General features: G+C 49.3%; 1 protein-coding gene across 1 annotated transcript in view; it reads right to left on the reverse strand.

The window, feature by feature from the left end:
• The window catches only part of HIPK2 (homeodomain interacting protein kinase 2), a 126,957-nt gene that overhangs the window by 113,102 nt on the left and 787 nt on the right, over positions 1–13,068 (reverse strand).

Here is a 13,068-nt window from a genome sequence, read left to right on the forward strand (position 1 = left end):
TGAGTGATACAGTAAACACATCTGAAGGGATACAGATTCCTCAGGGAATACTGTATTTGCATACAGACCCCAGTTAAATCACACCATTAGGTAAAGTTTCAACTGAGAATACAGAGACAGACCTGAGACACATTAGCAGAGATGAAGATATATCCAAGAACTGGTCCAGTTGGGACATCAAAACCTGGCACTGGGAGAAGATGCATAAAAGATGCCTGCCATGCAGCTCTTCTGGATCAGGATAGAGACAAGCTGGTGGATGTGGATTACAGATCATTCTCCATCAAAATGTCTTGAATGATATTTCTCTCAAGCTTGGATTTCTAGTAACCCTTTTGTTCAGCCTGAAAAGTCACATTGCTTGATAAAAATCTCTTCCTGCCTTTTAAAGGCAGAGTGGCAGTGTCCCCTCCTGAACACACTGTGATTTACAGTCTTCCACACTAACACTAGCAATGCGAGCCCTTACGCAGAGACTGCAGACAGCACTCCTGCCAACACATACTCTGCCACAGCATCGCTCCACGTAAACACCCTGCATTCACCTTGTTTATATTTCCTCCTCTACAGGCTGTGACAGCTCACAAACACACACAAAGCCTAATTTATATTTATAATAAATCTCCCTTCTTCATTCACTGCAGCGGAAAAGAGCCCTGGTACAAATACAATTTTTTGGGAACATGGTGTAACAGCTCTAAGGAGAATCAGGCCCATGCTCTTCTGTAGATAAAGAGGACAAAGCCACACCAAACACATGTGTACACTCCTACACATGCCTACAAACATGGAAGGAGTCCCACACACACACACACACACAGAGATACTATTCCACCTGTGCTCTCACATACACTGCTCAATAACAGCACCAGCTGTCCCTTCTGACTCACACGTGCTTTCAGGCAGCACAGACTTTTGGAAGGTGCACTTTTCATTACACAGGTGCTCACAGCCTCAGATAAGTGACAGGAGAACGACACTGCAAGAGAAGTACTGTCACCATCAGTGGGATATGCTTGTGTCTGGGTCTCACAGGTCCTTCTCAGGTGGTGCAGCTATTTTAAAATGGGGGTTGCAACCTGTTTCTTATCTCCACTTGCTAAATACACACATATTCTGCTGTTGAAAGAATGTGGAGAGGGAGTTAGGTGGGAAAGCAGATTTCTGGTGGTGCCACTGATAGTGCTAGAAGAGATGAAGAAAGTTTTTTATTGTATTCATGAAAAAAATGTGATCCCTAGTTTCTTTGTAGACACATGCCTTGGAGGATTTATGAGATCTTGGGTTTCTCCATGCTGTCCACAAACTGGCTGTAGCCAAGAGTTGTCCTTTTGCTTTAATTTGATTTCAGAGAAAAGGTTGTGATCTCTCTTCTCTCCACAAAGGACCTTGTTGCTGCTTCCCTAGCCTCCATCACCCTGAGGCCTGATTGTGGCAGTGTCTTCCCCACAGGACAATGCTGTCAGCCTGCTCTGAAGCTGGGCCTAGTGTGCCATGTGGGTGCTTGCAGGGGAAGCACACCCAACCAGTCTCTGTGGTCTCTACTGGCTCCCAATAAGCTTCCATTAAGGTGACTTAACTATTAATTCCTGTCAAGGTGTTGTGTGCTCACATGTCTTCTGTACAGCTCTAACTCCTGATGGCCTTGCAGAGCTTGAGTGACTCAAGCAATTCGTCTGATCTGCCACCTTCTCTCCATCCTGGCAACACTCTAAGCTCAACCAAAAACTTCACTCTGCATCACCACCAAGCACACCAGCAGCCTGCCCACTACCAGAAAGTTCCTGTGCACTGACATATTGGGAGCTGGAGGATGGGCATCACCTAATCCCAGCACTGCTCCGCTGCTGACCCAGGGCTCATCCCGCAGCACATTGCCGAGTTCCCATAATGGAGAGAGCGCCATTACGCACTGCCCTAGCCAACTGTATTGCTAAGGCGAGCTGACACATCACTTGGCACTGCTGCCCTCAGATCCCTCCACTTCACTCCTCCCTGGAGCCCCACAGGGCCTCAACATGGCATCAGTTCTGTTTGTCAATGTTAAGGTGCTCAAGTGTGCCGCCAGAGATTTCCAAGTTAGAGATGACTCTGCTCTGGGTATTTTGAAGACCTAGTAATGGCTATTTAACTCCTCAGAAATTCTGTCACAAGAGGAAGATTAAAGGTTGCACACACACACACATACACACAGAGCTATGAGGATATCAAAGACGGTTTTTTTAGAAGTTTTTCTCCAGCTTTTGAAGTCAAACATCTAAATAAGGAAGTAGCAATGATGGCTGGAAATTACCACTATTTGGAGGTAAAACAGAGACCTGCTGAAAATCCTTGCCAAACTATGTGGAATTTGTCAACACTAAATGCTGCCTAGGAGAAAGTAAACCCCCATGCACTTTAGCTGGACATTCTTCTCCTCCAGCCTATTGCTTTAAGCAAACAGATAGCCTTCCTACACACGTACATGTGGAGCAATATGGGCACTCACCCTTCTACAATCCTGCTGCTGTCAGGTCCTGACAGAGGAGTAGCCCAAAGCCATGGCAGAACCATGCAGAAGGTCAAAAACCAGCCCACTCCTGGCACAGCTCTTCCACAAACACCACTATGAAAACCTAACCCTGGGATGAGTCTCGGACCTCTCTCTGGGCAGGCTGAAGCAGCCTAGAGATCACAGTCCCACTAACATCCTTCTGGGTACTTCCTCTTCTCCCCGTGCCACCTCTGGCTGATTTGAGCACCTGTCATGACCATCCCTTCTCAAATACAGGTTGTGCATTCTCTGGGATAATGCCATGCCACAACTGTCCATCTTCTGGAAAATCTGCAGCACAGAGCTCCTTGACTTCGGATCCCAGCTGCCAGTGGCTATGAATAATTGGTAATTAAAGTAAAAGTGAAGCCATACCAGGGGATTGTTGTGCCTCTAAGTTTTCTCCAGACTACTCTCAGGAGACACAGTAGAGCTACCAGAGATAAAAAAATAAATCTCAGCTTACGAGGTTTACACAGAGACCATCAAAAATATGCGTCTGTATTGTTCTGACCTCCAGATCTTTTTTTTTCCTTCACATTTTCCTAACCTTTAAAAGGCATGTAAGATAAACAGAGGAGAAGCTAGGCAGACAACATCCTCGGAAGAGATGTAGGAATATAATCAAGCCCTCAGACACACGCACACAAACACCATAATTTATCTCTTCCCCCTCCTGTTTGATATTATCCTCTGTTCTAGTATCATAATCTGTTGCTATGGAAACAGCTATGATGTCACTACAAGAGGTTTATGGATGCCTTGAACAGGAAGGAAAGGTACAGGATGATGGGAGAGGGAAAAAAAAAACCACCTACAAACAGCTGCTGAGCAGGAGATGTTCCAGGAATGGCAAGTGTTAACAGGGAAAAGATAAATACATCAACGGTGCTGGAGTTGTTGCAGACAAGAGCAGAATATAAACCACACTTTAAAAATAAAGAATGCTTACAAATTTTGCCTACAACTAAAAATATTCTGGGCAAGCTAAAGGACCTTCCTGAAAAAAACAAACTTTCTTTGAAATGTTCAGCAAGTTTTCTGGGACTGGATATTCTCTGAGTCTTGCTGCTAGAGTCCAAGTCTCCACCACGCCACTCCATCACCTGCTGTAACATTCCCTCCAGAAGCCTAACACCCCATCAATGCAGCTAACAGTTGGGGAGCTTGCTAGCTATCCACCATCCTGTGTATGCCTCTATGACCTGTAACTAGAAAAAACCCTCATGTCTTCAAGCAAAAATAAACAGAACCATAAAATCTCTTAGGCTGAAAATGACCTCTAAGATCAATGAGACCAACTGTTAACCAAACACTGCCAAGTGCACAACTAACCATGTCCCCTAGCACCACATCTATATGTCTTTTAAATACCTTCAGAGATGGGGACTCCACCACTTCCCTGGGCAGCCTGTTCCAGTGCTTGACAACCCTTTCCACAAGGAAATTTTTTCATAACATCCAATCTATGCTTTCCCTGGTACAACTTGAGGCTGTTTCCTCTTGTCCTGCCACTTGTTACCTGTGGAAAGAGGCTGACCCCCACCTCACTACAACCTCCTTTCAGGTGGTTGTACAGGAAGATAAATAAGGTGTCCCCTGAGCCTTCTTTCCTCCATGCTAAACAAGCCCAGTTCCTTCAGCTGGTCCTCATAAGTCTTGTGCACTAGATCCTTCAGCAACTTTGTTGCCCTTCTCCGGACATGCACCAGCACTTCAATGTCTTTCTTGTAGTGCTCCTGTGCCTTTAAGATTTGTTTATTGGAGAACGTCCAGCCTTCCCGGACTCCTTTGTCCCTCAGGACTGTCCCAAGGGACTCTATCAATCTGTCTCCTAAACAGGCCAGAGTCTGCCCTGTTCAGAAATCCAAGGTAGCCGTTCTGCTGAGCCCCCTCCTTACTTCTTGAGAATTGACAACCGATCACTGTACCCAAAACGGCCTCCAAACACCACATCACCCACACGTCTTTCTCTGTTTGCATAAAACAGGCCCAGCAGGGTGCCTTCTTTTGCTGGCTCACTCACCAGTTGTGTCAGGAAGTTATCTTCCACACACTCCAGGAACCTCCTAGACTGTTTCCTCTCTGCTGTTTCCTCTCTGTGCAAAGACACACTGAATCCACTGGATCACACCCAGTAGCAAATAAACACCCTGACCCCAAACTATAGTCAATGGAAGAGCTTTTATTGCTCTCTTCACCCAAGAGAAAGACCATAACCTTACAGACTCACTGCCAAACATACTGACATACCTGCCTTGCTACTAGAGAGAACAGTATGCTGAGCCTCAGACACTTGAGATGTGCCCAGCCTTCGGGCCATGCACATCCACGTGTGGGATGATGCACATGTGGTTCTCACCCATGAGCTCAGGTGCTGATGACTGGGCCTCCATGCTTGTACCTTCTTTGGCCACCCTGACTGATGGTGAGAGTAGAGCAGACATGATGACAGAGAGGATGGGGCAGTCACATATGTCCTTAAAGACATCATGTGCAGGCTGAGGGAAATTCAACATGAATTTGCCTGATGGGGAGGAGGAAGGAGAATGGCACATCAAATTGTCCTGCACAGGCACCGTTGTCATGGGATGAGCAATGGCAGAGAAGGAGGAAACCACAAGGATCTCAGATCAATGAAAAGTGGTGGTGTTTCAGATAATCTCTGTCCCATCAGTTTCCTGAGCATGGTGAGTGGGATCAAAGATTTTAAGGGAATGCCACAGCATCAGTTTTGCCTCTGGTGTCAGCTCCAGATGGGGAATACCCAGACAGACTCTCTGTTCTGCCTGTGAGCATTAGGATATTGGTAGCGTCTCCTGTCCTCGCTCACCTTCCCCTCCAAAGATGTTAGAGACAACTGCAGGGGAAAAAAACTGAGAGAGACTGAAGTCTGATGAGAGTGGGAGAGACTGAAGTCAGTAAGTGCAACTGTAAAAACAGTCCAAGATGGGATCTTCAGCATCTCACTCAATTTTCTGTTCCTGCCAGCCTTGGCTGTGACAGCCCCAGCCCCTGAAGTTCTCAGGGATTACCTCCTCCTCTTCTGTTACAGTCACTTGCCCTCATCTTTGTTCCCCACCTGCCTCTCTCATCATCTTCTCTCTTGTTCCTGACCTACTGACTTATTCCTTCTCAATCTTCAGCCCACCCATTCCTTTCCCAGAGGAACCTCTGTCACAAATGTTGTGGAAAACCCACACATTGTGACTTCCTCTCCCGAAAGTGCCCCGACAATTTGAATGATGCACCCTCCTGCGTCTGCATCTACATGAAATGCAAATCCTTTGGGGTGGGAATGACCTACCCCTTCATGTCAATGTCATGCCTAGTACAGTAAGGTTCTGCTTTTGTTTGGCACAGCAAATACAACTGTTATTAGGAACACCTCAAAAGCACCAAAGGAGAGTAAAAGAATAGGAGGTGTGAAAACAATGCCAAGTGTTTTGTGTGTTTTCCAGTTTCTTTTCTATTTTGTGGGCAAGGTTCTGCTTCTATTTTTTATTAAACCATTTTTTCTCTTCTGTACTTTATATTTGGGACTGCAGAATAGACAACAAAGCTGATCTCGGTAAAGAAACAGAGACTGTGCTATTTAAATTGGCAGGTGACACCAAGCAGGATTGCAAAATCGGGGGGATTAGATAAGAATTCAAAACAATCACAACAAATTGAAGGGTACAGGATAACATTCAAATGGGACAGATACAAAAATCACACACTTAGGTAGGAAAGCCTACCTCCACACATACAGGATGGAAAATGGCTCATGAGGCATCAGACTTCTTGGACAGGATCTGGGAGCCACAGCACATCAAAAGCTACACAGAGAAGAACAATGTTACGGTGCAGGAGTTAAAGCAAACAGGAGCACTGCCTGTAACAGACATGAAGAACACTTCTGCTCTCCTTGGCCAGCACAGGAGCCAAAGTACAGCACTGTGGTCTCACAGTGCCATTCAAGAGAGGGATGGACTAGCTGAAGGGAGCACAGAGAACCAGGAGGATGGTCAGAGATGAAGGGGAAAAGATACAAGAGAAAGAGTTGAAGAACGTGTTCGAGATATGATTTAGCCTAAGGAACACAAAGGAGAGACATGACAAAGGCATAGTCTTCCTACACCCACAATTAAAAAAGGACGACGAATCAGAGCAGGGAAAGCAGAGAGGAGTTACAGAGGAGGTAAAACCTTGTCAGTAACAAAGCAAAGGGCAATGATGACAGCCTGGGCATGCTGTGAACCATCCGTACACGGGGAATATGCTGGACAAGCCTGTTAGAGAACATGCTGGACAGGTATTTGATATCCTGCTTTGAAACACTTACTTAAATCTTTCCTTTGCCCATTTCCTATGACTTAAATGATTTTGGTGAGAGATGAGTTTCTTTGGCATTTCAGCATAGCCCAGAGCCCAACCTGTCAGCCTTTAGGACCAAAGGAGATGTTAGCCTGCAGGGTTCTGCTAGGTAACACATTGTTCCAGGTCTTGCAGATTAAAATCTTTAAACCTTTACGGATTAAAATCTATAAAGAACAGGGAAGACAGCTGCCCTTCGTAGTTTCCCAAGTATCTCTGGCAAATACCACTGCCTTGTGGGATGACCTTTCCTGCTTTCCAGGGTAGGAGCTGTGTGTGACTGCTCTTACTTTGTCCTTCCAGAGACAGATATCAGCACAGGCCCCGGAAGGTGAGCAGGACAGAGAAGGACGTGTAAATAGAGTGAGCTTTAACTTCTCCAAACATGTCCCATTCAGTGCTGACACTAAAGAAAACCAAGGGAGCGAACAATGGCATCCATCACCCAGCATAAAACTCCCTCTCCTTCCAGAAACATGACACAGACAGGCTAATGCTCATCAGGTGGAGACCATGCTTCCCCTGGTGTAGCTCCCTGGGTTTCAGTGACATTGTTGCTGATCTGTATCAGAATCAAGCTCAGGAGCAGCTCAAGGGGGTCACATCTCGAAGATGCGTCCCTTCCTCTGGCTATTCTGTACACCTCCTGTGAGTAAGCAAAAGGCTCTGTTCCTTGGCATCATTCTGTCAGTGGCCTGATCAGACAGCCACTCTTTATATAGCACCTTGAACATATACAGCATTGTATAAATACACACTATTACATCTTATTGTTACTTCCATTCAATAAATAAATCCTAATGGCACAGAGAGCTTTTTAATTTAGTCCTGACTCTGGATTTTCCCAGGTATTTTGAGATGTGGCAATGCCTTTGCCAGCCTACAGAGACAGAGGTTGCTCCTCCACTCATGTGCGTGGGCAAGTCTTAGTAGAAGTATTTTTGCCATGAAAACGACCCAGTTCTGAATGATACCTGAATTCAGGAGTGGTCCCAAAATACAGGCACTTGTGCTTTCCTGAGGATGGACCTCAGTTTCCTGATAGGGCGAAATGAGGGAGTATTCAGGGGCGCTCCGTGCTGTAAATGAGGGGTAGCAGTAACATCCCTCTACTCCTCCTGCATGACAAACAAATTGCTAGATGTCCTGTCTGGAGTGAAATTATCACTTGGGTTTATTTTCAAAAGAAAAGGTGAATTCTGTACTGCTAGGGGAAATAGTTTCAAAAGAGAAGGCTTCCAGTTAAATACCTTGGTCCACATTAGGGTATGTAAACAGCTCAAGAAATAACCTTTTCTCCAAATAATGTTTAATTCTCACTTCTTGTTATCCACCAGTTATCCTTCCAAAAGTAAGAGAAAGACCTATAAATAATATTTCACATTCAGAGGGCAGAGATTTCCTAGTAAGGGTGAGGAAACAACCCCATTTTATAAATGGAGTGATTAAGCTATAGAGGCCATGAGTCACAAAGGTACTTCAGCGTGTGGCTAGCTTTAAAGACATAAACAATCCTAATGAAGTCAGCAGCCCTGTCTGTGAGCTTAAATTTAGGCACAGACCTGAAAATATCTTCTTAAACTGGGATCAGAGAGGAAAAGGGTGGAATGTTAAAAAAAACCCCAACAAACCAGTCTTAGCCTTCCCATTCACTACAGACACAGGGATAGGGACACCGTAACAGCTGTAAGCCCACCACTGGATGCCTTTGCAAACTCTCCTCAGGGGTCTCGCCCATAGGCAGCACTATCACAACTGCCTTGAGTCCTGCAGCTGGAAGAAGTTGTCTCATCTGCCTCATGCCGGTGTCTCAGGCTGGTCCCAGCACAAGGTGACTGCACTTCCCTCGACCTCACTATCCGGCAGGACCGCTCTAACACCATCACCTGGGACCCACTTGGTGAGGCCCACAATCATGACAGGGATTTACTTCCAGGCCCATGTCACCAATCCTGCCATGATTTGACTTCCCATCTTCCCTCCTGACGAAATATTCACATACTTTTACGCACCACTGCTATGATGTGGCTAAAATCGGGCCTTATTCATTTTGCCACCCAAATCCATTATCTACCTCCAAACACATGGTCTAACTTCCCAAGGCTGAGCTAAGCTCAAGAGCCTCACAGGCATCAAGGAGGTCTCTAGGCTGTTCCCCATCAGTAGAAGAACCTACACTGAATGAGGTGCAACTCTTAGCCAGTCTGGATGAAACCACATCCAGTGGTCTCAAAGCACCATGTAAAACTGGGCAGTAAATAACAACCACTGAGCAAATGGGGAAACCTAGTGATGGAAAAATGAAAATTATTTCACTTTCCAGGCCAGCTGAGGTGCCAATTGGGTCTTCCCCACCTGTTACAGCCACAAAGAGGAATGCACTGCACAGAGTCCAAGGGCTAACGACTGCAGTGAGTAGCTGAGCTTGCCTCTTTGTCTGTTCACCCCAGCCCCTAGTCCAGCAATGCTCTTTTCCCTTCTGAAAATAAAACAGCATTTTTCACCCGTTACATCGCAAACTTGTTTAATCACTAGACACAGCAGCATGATAAGAACAATAATTTTAACTGGAGGGGGTTTCCTGTTATCCTGGCTATAGCCATATCCTGAGCAAATAAAAACTTAGGCTTTTGGTCCCAGCATTGACACAGCTTAAGTTCTGCTTATTATTTCATAAACAGGAAGCGTCTCTGAGTTATCATCTCCCTGCATGAACTTTGGGGTAAAAACCTTTACCCTGCCTCACTGGGGCCGCCTCCCTGATGAGCAAGTTTTGTGTGCTTTAACGAGACTTAAGGATGCATTCAAAACCCAGCAGGGCTGGCCTGTTTCTAGCATTAAATGGGATCTGATCCACAACGAGTACAGGGTCAGATTTTCCGGCTTTCCCAGCCCCACATGTGACAAGGATAGCATGCAGGCAGGTCCCTGCCTGTGTTCAGCTCCAGCAGCCGCACTGGTGGCGAGGTGCAATTTACAAATATTACCCAGATTAATTCCATGAGCCACCCACATAGAAAACTACCGATGCGGCTGCTAAAAATACACCCTGGATCGCAACAAAGTTGTCAAGAATAAGTAAGAAGCAAAGCGAAGAGGAACAAAACCAAAACAGAGGTAATCACTGTTTAGAAAATAAAGGTTAATACATATAAATACCTCTCTTTATACAATTGTGAAGGATGCCAGGTAGGAGATGCCAAGAAAATCGCTGGAGACACCCATACTAGGCAAAAATCTACCCACAGTCTGTGATGTCTAGCAGACCCCCTCTTAAAATGGGGTCTCCCCTGGTCCATAGAGCCTGGCTCTATTCTCTGCACAGCAGGAAATGTCACAAGGTGAGTGCACAGGTGATGATTTTGCACAGCAAGGGCAACACTGCCTAGAGGAGGGTCCAGAGAACCAGATTCTTGCCTGGCTCAAGCCATGCACCTCCTCTGAAGCCAATACAGCCACTCCTGATGAAGCCACATCTCTGATGCTCGGTGGCACGGCAGCCACTAGTTTGCCCCAACTCTGGGGCAGAGGCCATGTAGGATTACACCTGATGAGGTCTGCTTTGAAACTCAACTCATTTCCTTGTACAGCTCACAAATGAAACTAAGAACCAGGTCAAACATTTAACAGCAGTGTTACTTCTGGTTTGTTTCACTTGTTGTATTTTCATGTCCTTCATTTTACTGCTAAGCTCTCCACCACCCAGGAAAAAAAAAAAGAAAAGGATAAGAAAAACTCAGGAGAGGAGAAGACGAGCAAAAACTCCAAATTCTTTAAAACAAATGGGAAAATTCTCCTGGCACAGTGTGTGTGGGAGAGGATTTCACACCAGATATTCACTTATTTATCATGCCTCGCCTATTAATATCAGGTGAGGCACCATTCTGCTTCCCAGAACTGGTATTTAAGCCAGCTGCTCTGCACAAGCACACACCACCCTCACCGGCACATCAAGAATGGTGGGTGACTTTCTGCGTGTGCTCTATGTTATCACTCGCTTAAATTTCTACTGGAACCACTTCATAAGGCCTTTGAGGTGTCACATTTCCTCCCAGGGTGCTTTTTCTGTCAAAGAGCCTATGTTCTGAAATCGGTACAGTGGGGATACGGTTTCACCTCCCCTCGCCTGCCTTGCGGTGGTGGGCATGCATGTGTGCCACCCTAGACTGCTCGGTCAAGGGCAGGAGCAGAGCAGTGCCTGCCCGTCGCAGTGCTGCTCCGAGCCCTCGGCTCCTGTGCTCTCTTCAGTGGCCTGACTGTACCTGATGCTCTAGCGCAGGGCTACAGACCGAACTGCTTATGCACATAACGTGAGGCTCGCAGGGGAGGATGGCAGTCCTTGCCTCCTTCCAAGGAGGAAATTGCATCCCCTGCGATAAGTAAGTTTTTATCTATGCACTGCGATATTGCAGGGAATTCTAAGGACCTCTCATGGCAACTAGGAGGCGAAAAACAATCATTAACCCCTCCTCCACCTCCCTCGAAGCCATTCACCAGCAATTTAACCCGCAAGCATACCGCAACACAACACAGATAAAACAATTCCTATCAGCCTTTACGCTATCTCCGGCTCCTGCCATTTGGGATATTCACCTCTAGTTTGAGGCTTAAGACATGCTGCAGAGCCTGGCCGCAGACCCTTCCGTATCTGCTGCGGGGGATCTGTTTCTACGGGTCACTTTCAGGGTATTTTTTCCCATCTGCTTTCTTTTTCCAGTCAGGCAGAGGCAGGGGCGCCGCTGAAGTTAGGATGCTCGAAGGAACCGCTAAACTTCCACCGCACGCTCCGGTGCGGCACCGCCGCCCCCTCCCCAGGAAGAAGCCGGCGCCCTGCTCGCCCCGGCAGTGGCCGAGGCCTCTTCTCCTCTCCTCTTCCCTCCCCTCCCCTCCGCTGCCCTGCCCGGCTCCGGGGAGGCGGCCGTGCCAGCGCTCGCCCACTGCGCCGCGCCGGGAAGGGGAGCGCGGCCGGGCTGACCGCAGGCCCCGCGGCCCCTCCGCCCCCGGCTGCTGCGGACCCGCCGGGCGCCGCCGCTCGCCAAGGGGCCCCGCACCGCCCCGCACCGCCCGCCGGATGCGGCCCGGCGAGGAGCGAACTTCAGAGCAATCGCCGCATGACCCCCCCCGGCCGGCGGCGTCCGCCCGGGAGGGGCTGGGCAGGCTCCGCAGCGGGCGGTGCGATGCCGGCCAGGCCTCACCGGCCCGGTCACACCGAGGGGGGGGCCAGGTCCGGCCCCGGGGGGCCGTCGGGCGGGGGCCGGGCAGGTACGCGCCCGGGCTGCGAGCTCCGCGCCGCGGCGGGGGTCGTCGTCATCGGCGGGCTCCCCCCGCCCGCGGCGGGGCCCCGCTGCCGGGGGAGGCGCCGGGGGCGGCCCAGGCGCGGGGCGGGGAGGGGAGGGGGGGCTTCCCGGCCCGGGGGCCGGGGCCGCTCGGCGGCGCGACGCGGCCACCAGAGGGCGCCGGCGGCGGGCTGGCCTCGACCGGCACCCCGGGCCCGCCGCGGCCCCTCCGCCGGCACCGGCCCCGACACCGCCGCGTCCCCCCGGCTCCCCGCCGTCCCCGCACTCCGGCGGCCCCGGGCCCGGCCGCGGCGAGCGCGGGGAGGGCCGGCTGTCCTCCCTGCGCTAACGAAAATGCTCCTCTTTGTCTGCCCGCCTCCGGCGGGGTCCGAACTCCAAACAGCGGGTGAGCCCAGGGCTGCCCAGAAATAACCCGGCGGGCCACCGGTAACTTTACACCGCCCGCCGAGCGCCCTCCTCGCGGGCGCCGCAGCCCGGGCTCGATTTCCTCCTCAGATAAGTTTTACCGGCCTCACCATGGGGAGGAAAGTACCGTGTGTTCCCGTGCCGCCCCCCCGCTCCCCTCCGCGCCCGGGTCTCCGCCGCCACGGACCGAGCGGCCCCCGGGCAGGATGGCGCGGCCGCCGGGGGAATGTCCCTCCGCTTTATGTAACGCTCCCCGGGCAGCGCCGAGCCGGGAGGGGTGACGGGGAAGGGCAAATGCGTCGCGAGGGGATTTAAATTAACCCCGATACATCGTTGAATTTTTTTTTTAAACAGACACCCTGGACTACACATTGATCTAACACACACAGCCATACACACACACACACACACATATATAATTATTATGATTTTTTAACCCGAAAGAAACTAAGTTGGGGCACTTGGGCTTCTCGC

The sequence above is a fragment of the Corvus hawaiiensis genome, chromosome 4, assembly GCF_020740725.1.
Source record: "Corvus hawaiiensis isolate bCorHaw1 chromosome 4, bCorHaw1.pri.cur, whole genome shotgun sequence".
In the NCBI taxonomy this organism is placed as follows: Eukaryota; Metazoa; Chordata; class Aves; order Passeriformes; family Corvidae; genus Corvus; species Corvus hawaiiensis.